A 17,367-nucleotide genomic window follows, 5' to 3' on the forward strand; every position below is an offset into this window, starting at 1 on the left:
CACCAAGAGGCTCTCACTGAGCAGAATGGTGAGAAAAGGACTTTGTCATGGGGAATTGTTGACCTGCTCCAACCAGCAGATAAGAGTTCCAGCCTCTGCTCTCTCTCCTCTTGGTCTCTCCTAGAGCAGCAAAGCTCTTGTCACTATGGGGGTGACTACTACTTTGTAGGTGCAAGAAAGCAACTGTGTTGGTGGGATTGTAAATAAGTATGACCACTATGGAAATCAGTATGGTGGCTCCTCAAAAGAGTAGGTTTGGAACCACCATATGACCCAGCTATACAACTCCTTGGTATTTATCCTAAAGAATTAAAGTCATCATACTCTAGTGATACATGGATACCCATGTTGATAGCAGCATAATTCATAATAGCCAACTATGGAAGTAGTCTAGGTGTCTACCAATGGGTGAATGGATAAAGAAAACATGGTATATATTCGCAATGGAGTTTTATTCAACCATAAAGAAGAATAAAACTATGTGATTTACAGGAAAATGTTTGAAACTTGAGAACATTTTGTTAAGTGAAATGAGCCAAACTCAGAAAGCCAAGGGTCACATGTTTTCTCTCACATGTGGAAGTTAGAGAGGAAAAAAGAAAAGAAAGATGGGGCTTAGGGAACTCAAGAAAATAAAGGAAAATCAGTGGAGGAAAGAAATCAGGAGGTGGGAGGTGGGGAAGAAGAGGGGGCTGCTGAGGGGTGATATTGGCCAAATTATGTTGTTTTAAGGTGCACATGTATAAATATGTAACCAAAAAAACCCCACAATTACGTACAACTCTAATGTGCCAATAAAAAATAAGAGAAAAAAATAAGAAAAGAACGATGTCTCCTTCTGTTACTGGCCTCTATGCCATAGGGCCCTCACTAATGTCTTTCAAAGATTCAGCAACTTCTGATCAGCCCAGGGACTTGACCTGCTTGGTTTCTGACGGGGGCCAGTTCACCCCTCCCTAGGCAATGTGGTGGTTCCCTGCTCCTGGGAGGTCACCATATTGATGCTGAACTTAGTGTGGACACCCAATCTACATAGCTCTCTACAGCCCAGAACTCCTGAACTCAGTAGCCTCTCCAGTAGCTGGGACTACACATGCATGCCACCATGCCCTAGACTCAGCACCTTTTAAAGAAAACATCCAGGAACCACTTTCACATAGTAGCTCCATGGCAGCCAAGGCAGGGGAATATTCTAGGTCAGAGGTTGGAATATTTTTTCTATAAATAGCAGAGAGTAAATATTTTAGGCTTTTTGCAGGCCATGAGGTCTTTCTCACAGCTACTCAACTCTGCCTTTGTAGCGTAAAAACGACCATGGGCAGTCTGTAAGTGAATGTGGTTGTATTTCAATAAAATTTTATTGGGCCATAGCTTGCTGACTCCTGAGTTAGATCATCAAAAGGCTCTCTTTACTGAAATGGTACTTCTACATTATGATGGGTTAGCAGAGGGTTCTGGGCTCCTCTGGGGAACAGTTATGAGGTTGGCTGAGCAGGAGGGCCATAGATCAACAGCAGGTTGACAGCCTGGCCTGGCTGAGGCTCTGCAGGCCACTCTGCCAAAGGGAGCAAAGGAAGCAGGGACTGGTCAGGAGAATGAGAGGAGCAGGAAGAGGGAATATTAGAATGCACGGTGAAGAAGGTGTCTCTGTATCCCCCTTGGATCTGAGAGAATGAGACAAAGAAGGGAACTGGGGAGAAGTTGAATAGGGAGGGTTATGACCATGAGTGAGTGGTGCTCTCTGCTCTAGCAACTCCCTTTTCCTGGGACTTGGACTGGAACAAAAATACACTGCTCTGAGACAAAGTTGCCTCTCCCAGCAGCTCCTGACAAATCCTCCAGTAGCTACACTGGGTCAACCCTAAACTGACCCATAATCTTATGAACTAAAGACCTGGTCCATTCTCAGTGCCATCTCAGTTCCTGAAATCCCCTCTCCCTAAAACTGCAGAATTACTTTCACCTGGACTCAATCAAGGAGTAGGCGTGCTCAGAGGAACCATAGGGCAGATCCTCTTGCCCCAGGCCTGATCTCCACTGTTGTAGATACAATTTTTAGGAGTATTGAGTTCCTAGGCTTGTAATATTCTCCCTTCTGGGTGGGAGGGAATACGCAACAATTTTTTTTCTCTTTCTTGTGCTTCTACTTCTTTCTCTGCACTGAGGATTCTACTCTATATGCTGCTGACAGATTCCAAATAATGAATGGTTAGGTCACAGGCATGGCAACCAGCCTCAGATATGACAATCAGCTCAATGGCAAAGAAAGTCCTTCTGAGGATATTTGTATCATGCAAATACTACACCTTGCCTGCATGGGGACTTGGGGTGAAAGGACACATGGTGCATGTGTCTCTACAGTTAAGAATTCTGAGCACTGCACAAAAGGAAGTATATAAGTGATTGATGTCTGGGGATCCTTCTCTTCCCTTTCCTAATTGCTGTGGTTTTCCCTCAAAATGCATATGTTGAAATTCTAACCCTCACTGTGATATTAGGTGGTTCCTTTGGGAGGTGATTAAGTCATAAGGGAATTAGTGTCCATATAAAAAGACCTCACATTTCTTTCCCCTTCCACTATGTGAGGACCAGTGAGAAGGGGACATCTATGAACTAGAAAACGGGCTCTCAACAGTGCACTAACTCTGCTGGTGCTTTGATCTTGGACTGCCCAACCTCCTGAATTATGAGAAATAAATTTCTATTGATTATAAGTTACCTAGTCTAAGGTATTTTGGTATAGCAGACCAAATGGACACTGGCCAAAGTGGTTTTTATATAGACAAAGTGGAGAATGGCAGGGGTTTAAGGAGATTGGCTCTAGTATCTGACGACTTGGGTTCTGAGTCCCTGGGCTAACACATACTTGCTGTCAGTGACTCTGGACAAATTATTTAACTCCATGTGAGCTGTAGCTGCCTCATCTTTAAAATGAATATATTAATAATATCTAACTCAAAGGATTATGTGAGAATTAATTGAAGTAATCTGTGAATTGCTTAAGATAATAAATTTTTTCCCTCTCCTTCTTCTTATTATCACATGGAGATGCAGATAAAGTCCTATAAAAACTCAGACCTCCTCCTCTGAGCCTGTTTTAGCAGCATGAATTCTACCCCTGGAGATTCCCTTGGAATAAATGTCAATCTGTCTGGAGATAGAACAGGACATATTATCAGTCGTTTAGCTCTTAAGGAGAGTAAGTGTGGTCCTCTACATGCATTATTCTTCACTTTAACAAGCACATTCACATACTTTAGCATACTCAGAACTTGGGCAGTTCTAGAAAAGCAAACTCAGGAAGGATTGTTCTCCTTGATTTTCAAAAGGAAAAAATGAGTCACGTAGTCTAAGTCATTTTGTGGGAGCCTGGACACAAACCAAGTGTTGTTGCACTGAAGGGAAGTGAAATGTTTTTTTAGAGTGGGTCAAGAATACCCCCTACTCCAGAAACATTTGGGGGGCTTGCTCAAAATACACATCTGTTGGTCACATCTACCTCAGACCTTCCGAGTTGGACTCACCCAAGGTGGAACTGGGAATCTGTATTCTTATCACCTTCTTCATGTAATTCCAACACGTTACAGCTTTGAAAATCATTGCTCTTGAGTCTAGACCAGTGGTTCTCAACCCTGGTAAACATTTCAATTATCTGTGGGGAATTCAATCAAAAAATACTCAATCATGCCTGGGCCCTGTTCCTCAGAATTCTGATTCAGAAGGGGTAACGTGGATTGCTGGCATCCACAGCGATTCTGATTCCTACCCAGAGTTGAAAGTTACTGACCTAATTATCAGTTTTAAAACTCTGCTGCAAATTAAAACTACCTGCACATACTGCACCCCTGTCCAGTGAAGTCAGAATCTCTGGGGATGGAAGTCAGCCATCAGTAATTCTGAAATATCTCCAGAGATCCTAATGGGTAATCATTGTTGAAAACCAGTGATCTAGATTTGGGATCAGCCAAGTTTTTAAAGGTTGAGATAATAAATATTTCAGGCTTTATGGATTACATGGTCTCTGATATAGCTACTCAGTGCTGCCATTGTAGCATGAAAGCAGCCATAGACAATACATAAAAGAATGAGGATGGCTATGTTTCAATACAATTTTACTTACAAAATTTAGATGGTACACTAGGGTTGGCCCATAAGTCATAATATACTGACCTCTGGTCTAGTCAGTGCTTTTCAAACTATCTGTGATACAGAATCATTTTTTTTTTTTAAATTCCAATCTGTGGCAGACTGATTCTTTTGTAAAATATAATAAAAATGAATTATGAGAAAAGAGAAATAAAAATGATAAGCTATGGGCCCACTGATTATGTAAGTGAATGTCACAGCAATATCAAATTGCTATAAAAGTTTCTAAATACTTAGAGTCCGTTTCTTTTTCTTCTTTTACAGAAACTGAAAATAATCACCTCAGCCTAGACCTGTCCAAGGAGTACACTTTGGGTAGTACTGGTATAATTAAAGCAGCCAGTCTCCTGTCTAAGGGATGAAGGTGACCAATCAGTTGTTGACTGAATTTATGTAGTGGAATCAACTGGCATAAATTTCATAGAGAAAGAACCTTTGAATCCAACTTTGAAAGAGATGATGGAACTCAACTGTGAAGAAGCAATGACAAGGCACCTTGGCATAACACTTGCCACTTTTAAAAAACCCTCAACAAAGTTGGCTAGGATTGTTAGACAACAGTGAGGGACAATTGAAAGGATGTAGTCAATTTCAACACCAACCACACCTGGGTGAAAACTTTGCCTCTACTACTTGTGTGACAGTGAGCCATTTAACCTCAGTGATTCTCAATTTCTTCCTCTGTAAAACGGAGACATTAATTAATACATGCCTTTCAGGGTAAAGTAAGGATTGGAGATTGCTGAAATATGGTTAAGTGAAAAAGACATACTCAAGAAGTGGTAGTTATTGCTTTTTTCTCATATAGTTTTAAAAATATATTTTTATTTGTAGATGGACACAATACCTTTATTTTCTTTATTTATATTTATGTGGTCCTGAGGATCAAACCTAGTACTTCACACATGCTAGGCAAGCACTCTACCACTGAGCCACAACCCCAGCTCCTGGTAAAGTTTTAATTGACATAATTCACATATAAGATTCATTCTTTTTAAAATGAAAACTTCAGTAATTTTTAGTGTATTCACAAGGTTCTGCAGCCATTACCACTATCTGTTGTTTTTAAATCCATTTAGCTCATAACTTTGTGGTTAGTTTTTGGCCTCCCACACCCTAAAACCTTCAATGATGCTTGATAAGGGAGAAATCACAGTGCACAACTCTTAGCAACATTTCTTGATGGTTCTTTCCAAAGTCCCACACTGGACCGTGGCTGCTCCAATCTACTCCCCTAAGGTGGTTCTCCTCCTCATCCTCTTCACCTTCTCGCAGGGACTTTGTAATCTGGACACCCCCTTAGCTCTATGTCTTCTCTCAGGCAGAGTAATGTAGCCCATTCCCTCAGCTTGGGTTGGCCCCTGACACTCATCATTTCCTTGTGTCAAAGACAGCTTGCTGCTTTTCTGAGATCTGTGCTATGTTTTCATAAGAAGTTCTTACAGGGAGCTCTCTAACCAGCAGCTGCATTTCTCAAATCCCCTTGCCCCTGGGTATAGCCACATGGGCTAGATAGACTAGTCTCCATTACTGGTCAGTGAGCAGAAATGATGTGTGTAATTTCCAGACTAAAGTAATTAAGAAGTGAGTTTGTCTCCTATATGTTCTTACTCCTTGTCTACTAGCAAAAAGCAGAGCACTCTGAGACCTTGGGTGCCCTTGATCCATGAGTCATCACACAGAAGGTCACCAATCCGTACTGGATTGGAATTGACATGAGCAAGAAATAAAACTATTTTTTATATGCTACTGAACTATAGGATTTATTTGTTACATATCCCCATTCCATTTAAAGTGAGACTTGCAGGAGTAATGTTAAGATGTCCTTGTTGGAAAAGATATTGAGTTGTTCCTCAAGTAGGAAAAGTGCTCCTGGGGCAGCTGATGAGAGCCCTCTATCAATGAGACTCATGAATCTGGAAGTCAAAAGTGACTGACTGGCATGTACACTCAAAGCAGAAGACCTAGGACCTCATGTGGAAAAGAGAGGAGCCAGGAGCTGCCTCCAGGTAAAGAGGTCTTCACGCTGACTCAGAAGAAGACAAGACTGCTGACAGCCTTTCTGTTGCCCTAGAACAATTAATTGTCTCTGCCTCAAGCTTAGAAAAGCCTCACACTGAGGGTTGGATGGTGACTTGTGAAGTGACTCAGAAAGACAGAGTGTGGGTAGAGGAGAAATGTGGCCCCTGGCAGGTGGATCTTGGAAAGGTCAAAGAGCCCAAACCATCCATGAAAAACCCTTACTCAAGTCTTTATGCCCTACAGTCATAGCAGCAGGATGGAGAGGGGCATGACCCATCTTCCTTGTGCTCACAATCCCCTCAAGGAGCCCTTTGAGGACCTCTTTTCTTTTCCTGAAGTTGCCCTTCAATCTTGTGTATCCTTTTATTATTGTAGTGTCGGGTGTTGTGTGAGTAGACCGAGGGTGTACCCAGCGTGGAGGGTGTTGCTAGGCACCCTCCACTTTCTACCGTGAGGATCAAACACTCTAGTTTGGCACCCTGGCTTCATGGTTGGTGGTGATAAACACTTTCGTTTGTTTAGGCATGTGCTTGCTTATTTGCCAGACATTTTCTAAGACCTTACTTTGTAATCAGCACTGCACTGGGTGTCACGGGGCATGGAGGAGTGATGAGGTCCTGATTCCTGTCCTTAGAGAGGAGAGCACAGAAACAGAGAGGGGAAAGCAATAGCTTGTGATGACTTCAGTGCCAAACTCAGTGGCAGCAACCCTTGAAGTGTTCCAGAGAGACCTGTGGATTTGGTGTGACGTACGGGCTGGCAGCCCTGGGATGCTATGGGAACCGTGGTTAGGAAAGATGAAGCCTTTGGCAGTAGCTTCTCTGTCTTCAAGGGCTAGGGTGGAGCTGATTGGCAGAGTGTTAAAGCATAATGAGAAGGAGATGCCAGAGTTCAGTTGGCTGCTCCGAAGCACTAGGGAGTGGGCTCTGGCTGACTCTAAACAGAGACAACACCTCTTTCTCCGAAGTTGACCAGAATGGTCCTAGAAAAGAGCAGAAAAACTTCCTTGGAGACAGATACTCAGGCTCAAATTCAGGGGTCAGGTTTGGTTTTCACTCTGTTCTGCTTCTTTTGCACTTAGCTCAGTGCCCTTGGTCCAGCAGTGTAGGTGAAACACTGATCAGACTCGTACAGACCTCTGTGTCCTAGAAACCTCCATAGTGTCAGCCAAGAGGAGGTCCATGCACCTGCCTCCAGTATTAGAGAATCCTCCTATGTGGTGGGTATGGAGGGAGGTCACCTGCCACTTAGGAATCCTCTGACACAGGTACTGGTCACTATACCTCTTCCCTTTCTCTTGAGAAAGGGAGTGAAGAGGATCATGTTTCCCCTAACCCAGTGGGAAGGCAGAACCAGCCCAAATTCCTTCTGAGATCTAATCCTGGGGCAGCTCTTGGGCCAGGCCACCTAAGGGTTTGAGTCAAAGCTCACAATCATACAGGGAATCATCTAGTCTTACTTCCTTTCATAAAGAGAAGAGAAAATCAGGTGTGGTGGTACACACCTGTAATCTCAGTGACTTGGGAGGTTGAGGCAGGAGGATCACAAGTTCAAAGTCAGCCTCAGCAACTTACCGAGGCCCTAAGCAACTTAGGGAGACCCTATCGAAGAATAAAAAAATAATAAAAAGGGATGGGGATGTAGCTCAGTGGTAAAGTGCCCCTGGGTTTAATCTTCTGTACCAAAAATAAATAAATAGAAAAAAAAAAAAAAGAGGGAGAAAGAGAATATTGAAAATGGATTAAAGGAACAAAATCCCAACTCCATCCAGTCTCCTAGGTGGTCTTACAAGTAGGATTAAAGTATCCTGACCTGTTGGCTGGCAGATTGCCAACCTCTGAGAGACAGATTCTGTGGCATAAATGTGTCCCCATAATCTTAAATTAGAATGGTTATTCTCCCCAGTTCAGTTGACTCTCTGAGAATGGTTTTAGTGTCTTCCTTAATCTGCTTCCGAGATCTGAGATTACAGAGCATATTACCTAAATATTTCTGCCCTAGGAACTCAGATCGTTAGTTCCTACAGGGAGTCAGCTCAAGGCTCGTTGGTCAGATGTCTGTCATCGCACTCCTTTCCTTCCTGACCAGGTCTAGACAGAGAGTTATTTTGTGCCCTGTGACAAAATAGACTTTTCTGGGGCCTCCATATTGGATCACCATGATCCATGGGTTGGCCCTCAGCTTTGTTGAACTGGAACTTAATTCTCTCAGTTCCTCAGAAATAAGGAGGCCATCTGGAGCTGATTCTCTAAATAATACCCTTATTAACAAACGTGATTCAGACTCATCAATGAGTGGCATCAGGTAGGATCATTAATGCTCAGCCTTTCCTCAGAACAGTCCTCAGAATATTCCCCCCTGGGATGTTTAGACATAAATGAGATATTTTCAGATAGAAGCACAATACAGCTTCAAAACATTCTTGTTTTTAGACAATTTCATCCTGCTAGAATGCTGGGATGAACTATCCTTCTGCATTCTGGAGACAGTTCTGGATAAAAATTATTGATTCTCAGATTAGGGCCTGGCACAGTGCTTGAGCAGCACCAACCAGTTCTGTGTAAATTCACGTAGACCAGCTCCCTTGGTGATGCCTGCATTGCCTCAGACAAAATTGGGTACAATCGAGTGAATGGCAACTTTCTTTGGAAGTCAGTGCTTCCCAGATTATTATACCTCATGCACCCATGAAATAAGGTTTGTCAGAACCGACAGAGGGACTCCAGCCTTTCCAGGTTATTCTGCAACCCTGAAGTCTGAAGGAAGCAAAAATTCCCACATATTTGTGACTCACATCTGTGGGCCTTAGTACCTCTGTTGGAAAGCTCTGGCACATCACTAGATGTGGTCCTCATCACTGTACTTGAGAGTATTTAGTAAAGTTGATGAACTCTAGTCTTACTAGCAACAGATCTTTTAGGATCTGATTCTTCTGATGTTGTGTCTTGGGGTTTTTTGTCTGATTGTTTGTTTTGTTTTTTGCTTTAATTTCAACAGGTGGATTTTTCTGCCCTCCTCCCCTATGCCTTCCATAAAGGATACTTTCATATTCTGTTCAGCTCTCCATTGTGGGAATGATGCATCCAGCCCCCAGCTGCTGCTGGTTTACAGCTGTCCCTGTCCTAGGCATTGACCTTGGCAGAGAACTCTTTGCTCCCAGACTATGGCCCTCTAGAGGTTGGCTTATGGCCAAGGACTGACTAATGCAAGGATGCAAAGGTCAAGTCCCCTTGCACAGCTGTAATAATTCCAAAGGCTCATCTCAGCTCCAGAGTTCCCTGTAGAATTGGCTAAAGCCTCAATTATAACAATATCAATGATCAGTCTCTCCTTCTTACCAACCTTCATGGATGTATCTCTGGAAACACACAAAGCAAACTTTTTGAATGCAATTTTCTGTCCCCAAAAACACAATCTAAAGCACATTCTCTTTGAGATTTCTTTAGCATCTTGTGCACTCAGAGTCATACACTTTTCTCTTCATAAAGTGATCAGATTTATATAAACACATAAACTGTTTAAACTTAACAAGCTAGTGAGCAGTCAGAATGGGGAAAGAAAATAATGCAAAAGAATATGAGCTTTCTTGCGAGAAGGGAGGGAGGACCCAGAGATATGGAAAGTTATCTGTTCTCTGTCTTCTAAGACAAGTCTCCTTGACTCTATGGGCCCTACTTTCTTTGTTGTAGAGCCAATGAACACTTATCATCCTACTGAGATTTTCTGTGTTCTACTTGCTGGGATATTTCTCTAAGGCAGTGGTTCCCAACCATGAGCCTGCATTAGAACATCTTCAAAGGTGTTTTAGAAACACATATTCCTAGGCTGGACGCAGTGGTTCTTGCCTATAATTCCAGCAACTCAGGGGACTGAGGCAGGAGAATTGGAAGTTTGAGGCCAGTCTCAGCAATTTAGTGAGGTTCTAATCAACTTAGTGAGATTCTGTCTCAAAATTAAAAATAAAAAAGGCTGGGGCTGGGGATGTGGCTCAGTGGTAAGGCAACCCTGAGTTAAATCCCCAATATCTCCCCTATCCCCACATACATATTCCTGGGCCACACTCTTAGAGTTTCTCACTCAATTGGTCAGTGGTAGGTTCCTAGAATTTGCAGCTAACAATTTCCAATTGATGATGGTAATATTGTTGGTCTGGGGTTCACACTATGAGAACCACAGTTCTAATGTTATCAAAGGGGTAAGGGTTATGAAAGAAGGACCATTTTAGAAATTATAACAGCATTGATATTATTACTCTGTTGGTTTTAAAGAGTTAATTCAGCTACTTTATTTGCTTAGTGAGAAACTTTCCGTTAAGGAAGAGGGTTCCCAGCCCACTTGAGGCCTATCTATCTAAAACTAAATCTTATGTGAAAACAAAGTCACTTTTTCCAGAGGATGCTGCAAAGATTATAAGCTAAATAGATTTTGATTCATGGCATGATCCTCAAAGCAGAAAGGGAGGGAGGGAGGGAGGAAGAGAGGAAAGAAACCGTCTTTTGGAGAAGATCTTTCTGAAGACCTTTGCCACCTGAACATGATATGGGAAACAGGGTCTGAGGCCTCACTGTGCACTAGAGCTCAGGCATCAGCCCACAAGGATTCCAGGCAAGAGCTATCACCTTCGAGGCACGCTCAGTGATAGCCAAAGTCCTTTCCACAGGGCTGCACTACTGGAAGCACTCTCCCTTCTCTGGCCCAAGGCCTCGCCACCCAGTGTGTTTTTACTGGACATCACTGAGGTCTGCGAGCCCAGGCGTCAGGGCACTTCCCCCAAAGAGTGTAGTGTCTGGGATGCTGAATCCAGGCCTGCCAGTTCCCATGCTTGCCTCCAGGCCATGACGTAGCCCCACTGGCTGGAGAAAGGCAGGCTTTGCCTGTTCTCACCAAACATTTGGTTGGATAATGCCCTGAATTACCCTCTGGAAGCACTCAGGCATTGTGTGGAGCAGGAAAATCTTCAAAGAAATCTTTCTCTTTGTCTCAAAGACAGTTTACCCGTCTTTCAAGCATTGAAGGATGTCAGGACTCAGAGGGACCTTAAGAGGCTCCAATCCAGCTCTTTCTTTTTTATAATCATTAGAGTCGTAGATATAATAATGATGCTAATATTTTATAGTTAGAGAAGTTTGCAAAGTGCTTTCATATATATTACATTTTCCCTCACATACTCTGTAAATCTGTTCGAAAGTGCTGTTGACTCTTCCCGACATGTGTGTCCCATTGATCTGTCCACTTCTCATCTTTTCTGCTTCTGCCCTAGCTATAAAATCTCTCTTACCTGGACATAGTATCAGCCTCCAAATGTGTTTCTTCTTTTGTACTCTTGCTCCCCCACTGTTTTAGTTCATTTGGGCCCTAACAAAATTCCATGAACTGGGTGGCAACAAGAGAAATTCATTTCCCACAGTCTTGGAAGCTGGCAAGTCCAAGACCAAAGTGCCAGAAGAAACAGTGTTCTGTTTCCTGGTTCAAGGTGGAGACCTCTTTGGGACCTTACATGGTGGAAGAGCAAGGCAGCTCTCTGGCACCACTTTTATAAAGACTAATACTGTTCAAGAGGGTTCTTGGCCTAAAGAACCCTCTTTAGGATTCAAAGGTCCACCACCTAATACTATCACATTAGGGGTCACATGAATTTGGAGGGGGCCACACAAACATTCAGACCATAGCCCCCACCATCATTTTCCACATGGTAGTCAGAATGATCATTTAAAAAAAAAAAAACATATATATATATATATATATATATATATATATATATATATATATATGTGGTTGCTACATGATATTGTGAGTATACTAAGTGTCACTATAAAGCTGAAAGTGGCCATTTGTGGTATGGGAATTTGGCCTTGATTTAAAATATCTACATATATGTACACACCTATCTTTCTCTCATCCATGTATCTAGAGAGAGAAGAGAGATGATATCATGTCCTGGCAAAAACCTCAGTAGTTTTCCACTGTACTTAGAATAAAATCAGAAACCTCTACTATATGAATATTAGACCTATCTGATGTAGCCCTTGCAACATTTCCTACCTCATCTCCTAACACTCTCTCTCACTTGCTCTGTTCCCAAGCACACTGATTTTCTCTCTGCCCAAGCACACTGAGCTCATTCCTAACTAGAGAACTCTGTCTGCAATACACTTCACCCAGATCCCGGATGCAGAGATGTTTCCACCCAGTCATTATCAGCATCCCATTTTATTTTACTCATATCACTACCTGATATTGCTATATTTGCATTTATTGTCTGATTCCCTCCCCATAAGAATATTTGTTCCCTGAGAGACCTTGTCTCTCTTTCAGGACCATATCTCCAGGGCTTAGAAGTGTCTTACTCATATAGGAGGTGCTTAGTCAGGGTTTTCCAGAGAAATAGAACCAATAGCATGCACATATATTGCAAAAGATTCGTTATAAAGAGTTGGTTCATGGGATGGAAAGTCCAAAATCTGCAGTGTTGGCCAGTCAGCAGAGCCCAGGAGAGCTGATGGTCACATGAAGCCTGACTACTACAAGTCTTGTCTTTTTGTTCAATTCAGGCCTTCAGCTGACATACATTATAGAGGGCCAAAAATTTATTCAGATCACAGATTTAAATGTTAATATCCAAAAACATCCTCCATGCTGACACAAAATTAGCCATGACAGTAGGTCTTCTCTAAGTGTGTTAGCTGAATTAAGTAATTTGATCTTTGGACGTCCCATGAGGTAGGGATTGTTGGTCCCACTTCACAGGTGTCTCCAGGGAAAGGAGGTTAGCTGATTCCTTTAAGACTAAACAACTGGAGACTGGTAAAGGCAAAGAACACACTCTTACCACTAAGTCCAGAGCTTGCTTTAGTAATTGGTACTATACTTTACAGACCTGTCATCTCATTTTTTAAAATTTATTTATTTTGATTCATTGTGAACAAATGGAGTACAAATTGTTTCTCTGGTTGTACATGAAGTAGAGGCATACCATTTGTGTGATCATACATTTACGTAGGGCAAGGATGTTTGACTCATTCTGTTATTTTTCCTTCTTCCCATCCCTCCCACCCCTCCCACCCCTCTTTTTCCTCTATATAATTCATCCTTCCGGGCTGGGGATATGGCTCAGTTGGTAGAGTGCTTGCCTCACAAGTACAAGACCCTGAGTTTAATTCCTAGCACCACAAAAAAAAAAAAAAATCCTTCCTCCATTCTTGCCTCCCTCCCACCCCCCATTATGTATCATCATCCGCTTATCAACGAGAAGAGTTTCAACTCTTTTCCTCTAAAACTTCTTCCTTATGCCTACAAAAACCTTCTAGGACACTGGGCAAGAAGAATCAAGTCTGAATGACCAGTCATAGGGTTCTTCCCTAGGACTCTAAACTTTTTGTATTTTTGTATCTTTTGTTCCTGTTTTCTTCAACCAAGTAAATCAACAATACATGCAAGAAAAAAATAAACCCACATTCTCACTCTAGTCCACCCTTCACTAAAATAGGTACCATTTATCAAACACCTACTATGTGTCAAGTGGTTCTAATGAGCAGATACTATTAACTCCATTCTGTAGTTGAGAAAGTGGAGGTTCAGAGCAAAACTGACCAAGGTCACAATTTGTAAGCAGCACAGCATATTCAAATCCAGTCTGTCTCCAAAATTATAGTCTTTTCTTTTACTCCAGGCCCACTTGACAAAAGCCAAATTTATGACTGTACTATTTATTTGTTCCACGTGATGCCCTCCCCATTCCTTTCTATTTCTCTGCCAAACTGAAGCAGTATGGTGTAGTGGTAGAGTATAGGTCCTGGAGAGAGAAGCCCTGGACCCCTTCTGAGATGTCTGAGAAGTCATTTGTTCTATTGTTCTACAGTTTATTCATGTATAAAATGAAGAAAAGGGAAACGGATCATCATTCAGATGAAAAGAGATGCTGTCTCTGATGTCTCTAAGGACCTGAAAGTAGCATATGTGTTAGCTGATATTGTTATACTCAAAATACATCACTTTTTTCTAAATCTGAAGTAAAAACTTGCAGAAATTCTTTTCTGATTAATACAAACCTACTCAAATCACTCATTGGATTTGTTTGCCTTGAGCATTAAAGTAATTATGAATCCTTTTTAAAATAAATTCGGTATTTGCTTTGTCTCCTCAAATGGATTGTTCAACCAGGCAGGGATTGAATTTTCTATTTCTTTTGTATTCTCTTATCATGCCCAATGCAGGGATCTTCATTTAACAGGATCTCAATAGGTTCAGGTTGAAGGACTGACTCAAGAATGAGAAATTGTGGGAGACGACAAGAAGTCATTCTGCTCCTGGGGTGTAAGCCATTTGATGAAGACAAGGATGGCGAATCCAGAGAATACAAATTGAGCTGGGAAGGCAGACATGTTCCTAAGTGAATTAGCAAGGAGTCTTGGGAATGTCGAGAGGGGTGAAATTCTGAAAACCCAATGCTTAACACATTTTGAGAGGACAGGGATTGGTTAATTCTGTTTCAGGGCTGGCATGGTGCCGTGTAAAAATTGCTGAAGGAAGAGTCAAAAATCCTGGGCTGCACTTTAACATTTGCAAGTCATTTGACATCCTTAAATCAGTTTTTAAGTTTGGAACATGATAGCACTGAACTAGATTATTGTTAGGTTATTATTTCCAGCTCAAAAAATGTGATGACACTACAGACAAAAGGCTAACTCTCTTAACACATAAAGACCTACAAATCAACTTTTAAAAAGCCAGAAGGGTGAAAAAAAAAAAAAAGAAGTTGACAATTTACAGGGGAAAAAATGATATATATACTATATATATATATAATGATATATATAGTATATATATCATTGTATATATACAATTATGTATATAGAAAAATGTTTACACAAAAAATGTAAATGTATTTTTAAACAAAAAGAGCAATTCAAATTAAAACCATAAAGAAATTTGACATTTTCAACAGTCAAATTCAAAGTGATCAAAGAGTTCCACAATACATTGTACAGCTAAGAGATTGAAGAAGGCAACACTCTCAAAAATTCATGGAAGTGTATATTGGCATATCCTCTAGGGAGAACAATTCAGTGATTACCACTAAAATGAGAAGTTCCCACTCCCTTTGATGCAGCAGTTCCACTTCTATGCATTGATCCCACAGGTAAATGCACACACATGAGAAGTGACCTGAGCACGAGGGCATTTGCTACAGCATTATTTGTTGTAGCAACATTTAAAATTATCTAAATGTCCATTGATATATTATTATTTAAATAAACTACGAATGTATTCTGTTACTGTACAATGCAGTGATAACAACCTCTAAAAAGATTGAGCCAGGAAAGGAGAAGAGGAGGGCATGGGGAAATATTGAGAAATGAAATCTACCGAGTGATACTGTCTATGTCTGAATATGCCACAATGAACCCTACCCATATATACAGTTATAATGCACTAATTAAAATAATAATAATGGTAACAATGATAAAAAGGAGATCAGTGGGGTAGAGATAGTTAATTAGGGAGGGATGAGGAGAGGGACAGCAAATGTACTGGGGAATGAGATTGATCAAAATATGCTATGTGTATGAAATGCACCAATAAAAATATAGAAATAAAAATAAAAGAATGAGGCATCTCTTCATGTTCTTACATGGACAGAGTTTCAAGATCTATATAAAAAAATCAAGAAACAAGACAGTGTGTGTAGTTGGTACTAGTTGAGTCACTGAACAAAAGCAATTCGTGCTATTTAATGTCTTATTTTTGCATATTAATGACATGATTAATAAATTATAACTTTAAAGAGTTTTAGGATAGTATGAAAGTTATAAAATTGAATAAAAAACTCCCCTTATAGCTAGGCACAGTAGTGCACACCTGTAATCCCAGCAGGTCAGGAGGCTAAGGCAGGAGGATTGAAAGTTCAAAGTCATCCTCAGCAAAAGCAAGATACTATGCAACTCAGTAAGACCCTGTTTCTAAATAAAATACAAAATAGGACTGGGAATGTGGCTCAGGGGTGGAGTGCCCCTGAGTTCAATCCCTGGCACCCCAAAACAAAAACAAACAACAAAAAAAATGCCACTTACCCAGATTTATCCATTATTATCATTTAATCCTATTTGCTTTATCACTTGAATATATATAGTTTCACTCTCTCTGGAAATATGATAAGAAACTTGTAACAATGGCTACCTCAGAATACTGAGCAGGGACAGGGGAAGAAGACATTTTACTCCATGCCCTATTAAACCATTTGAATTTTACGTTATTTACAAAAAATTAAAAATTATATGAACATCTCTGTAAAAACTCTGAGATCTGGATCTTTAGAGAAAATATTACAATTCCAGAGAAGAAAGGGTAAAAGGGTAAAAATGAAAGTCAAATGTAGCAAAGAGTGGATAAATGGTGATGAGGGATGGTTTCTTTGTGCAAAAATATCCAAGCTGATAAAGAAATAACAACAGAATTCATTTTTCTGCATTTTTAATCCCTAATGTCTGGATCCGTGGATCTGGACATAGTCACCTATAGCTATTAACACCAAAAAAAAATTCATTTATATTTATATAATCTCTGATGGAAGTATACATAACTGCCTGTGGAGGTTTCATGCAAGAATAACTGATCCTGAATTGGAGCAGCTTCTAGACCTATTTATCCATTAAAGAATGTACAGGAATCAGAGGGGACTGTTTAATGACATTGCTTGTCCCTAGGCAACTGCCAGAAATGCAGAAAAATATTTAAATTCCATAATGCACAAAATTAGAATAAGAAAGGGGAAGTAACTGTTAATACAGAAGAGATTTTAAATAAAAAATATAGCACATGATTTTATGCCAAAAGTTTGAAAATCTCAGTAGATGTTTTTCTTGGAAAATACAGATAACCAAAACTAATCTAAGAATTACAAGAACTATTGATAATTAATTCTGAAGAAAGGGTCAAGGTTCAGGTGGGGTGCCAGCACTTAGCCTGCTGCCCCGTTTCCTCCCCAGGCTTCACCTGCTGCAGGACTCTGGGGAGGCTGTCCTCTGCAGGCCCTGCTTCCCTGGCTCCTGGGTCGGGGGCTCCCAGTAGATTCGGGCAGGTGGAGGTACCTGGTGGAGGCTGCAGGTGGAAGAGGAGAGATGCCGGGGGCTTTTGCTCGAGTCTGCTCTGCCTGGTGGAGTCTCCCACACTGGTTCCCTCTTTTCTGCAGTTTCAGCATCT

This window comes from Sciurus vulgaris, assembly GCF_902686455.1.
Source record: "Sciurus vulgaris genome assembly, chromosome: 1".
NCBI lineage: Eukaryota > Metazoa > Chordata > Mammalia > Rodentia > Sciuridae > Sciurus > Sciurus vulgaris.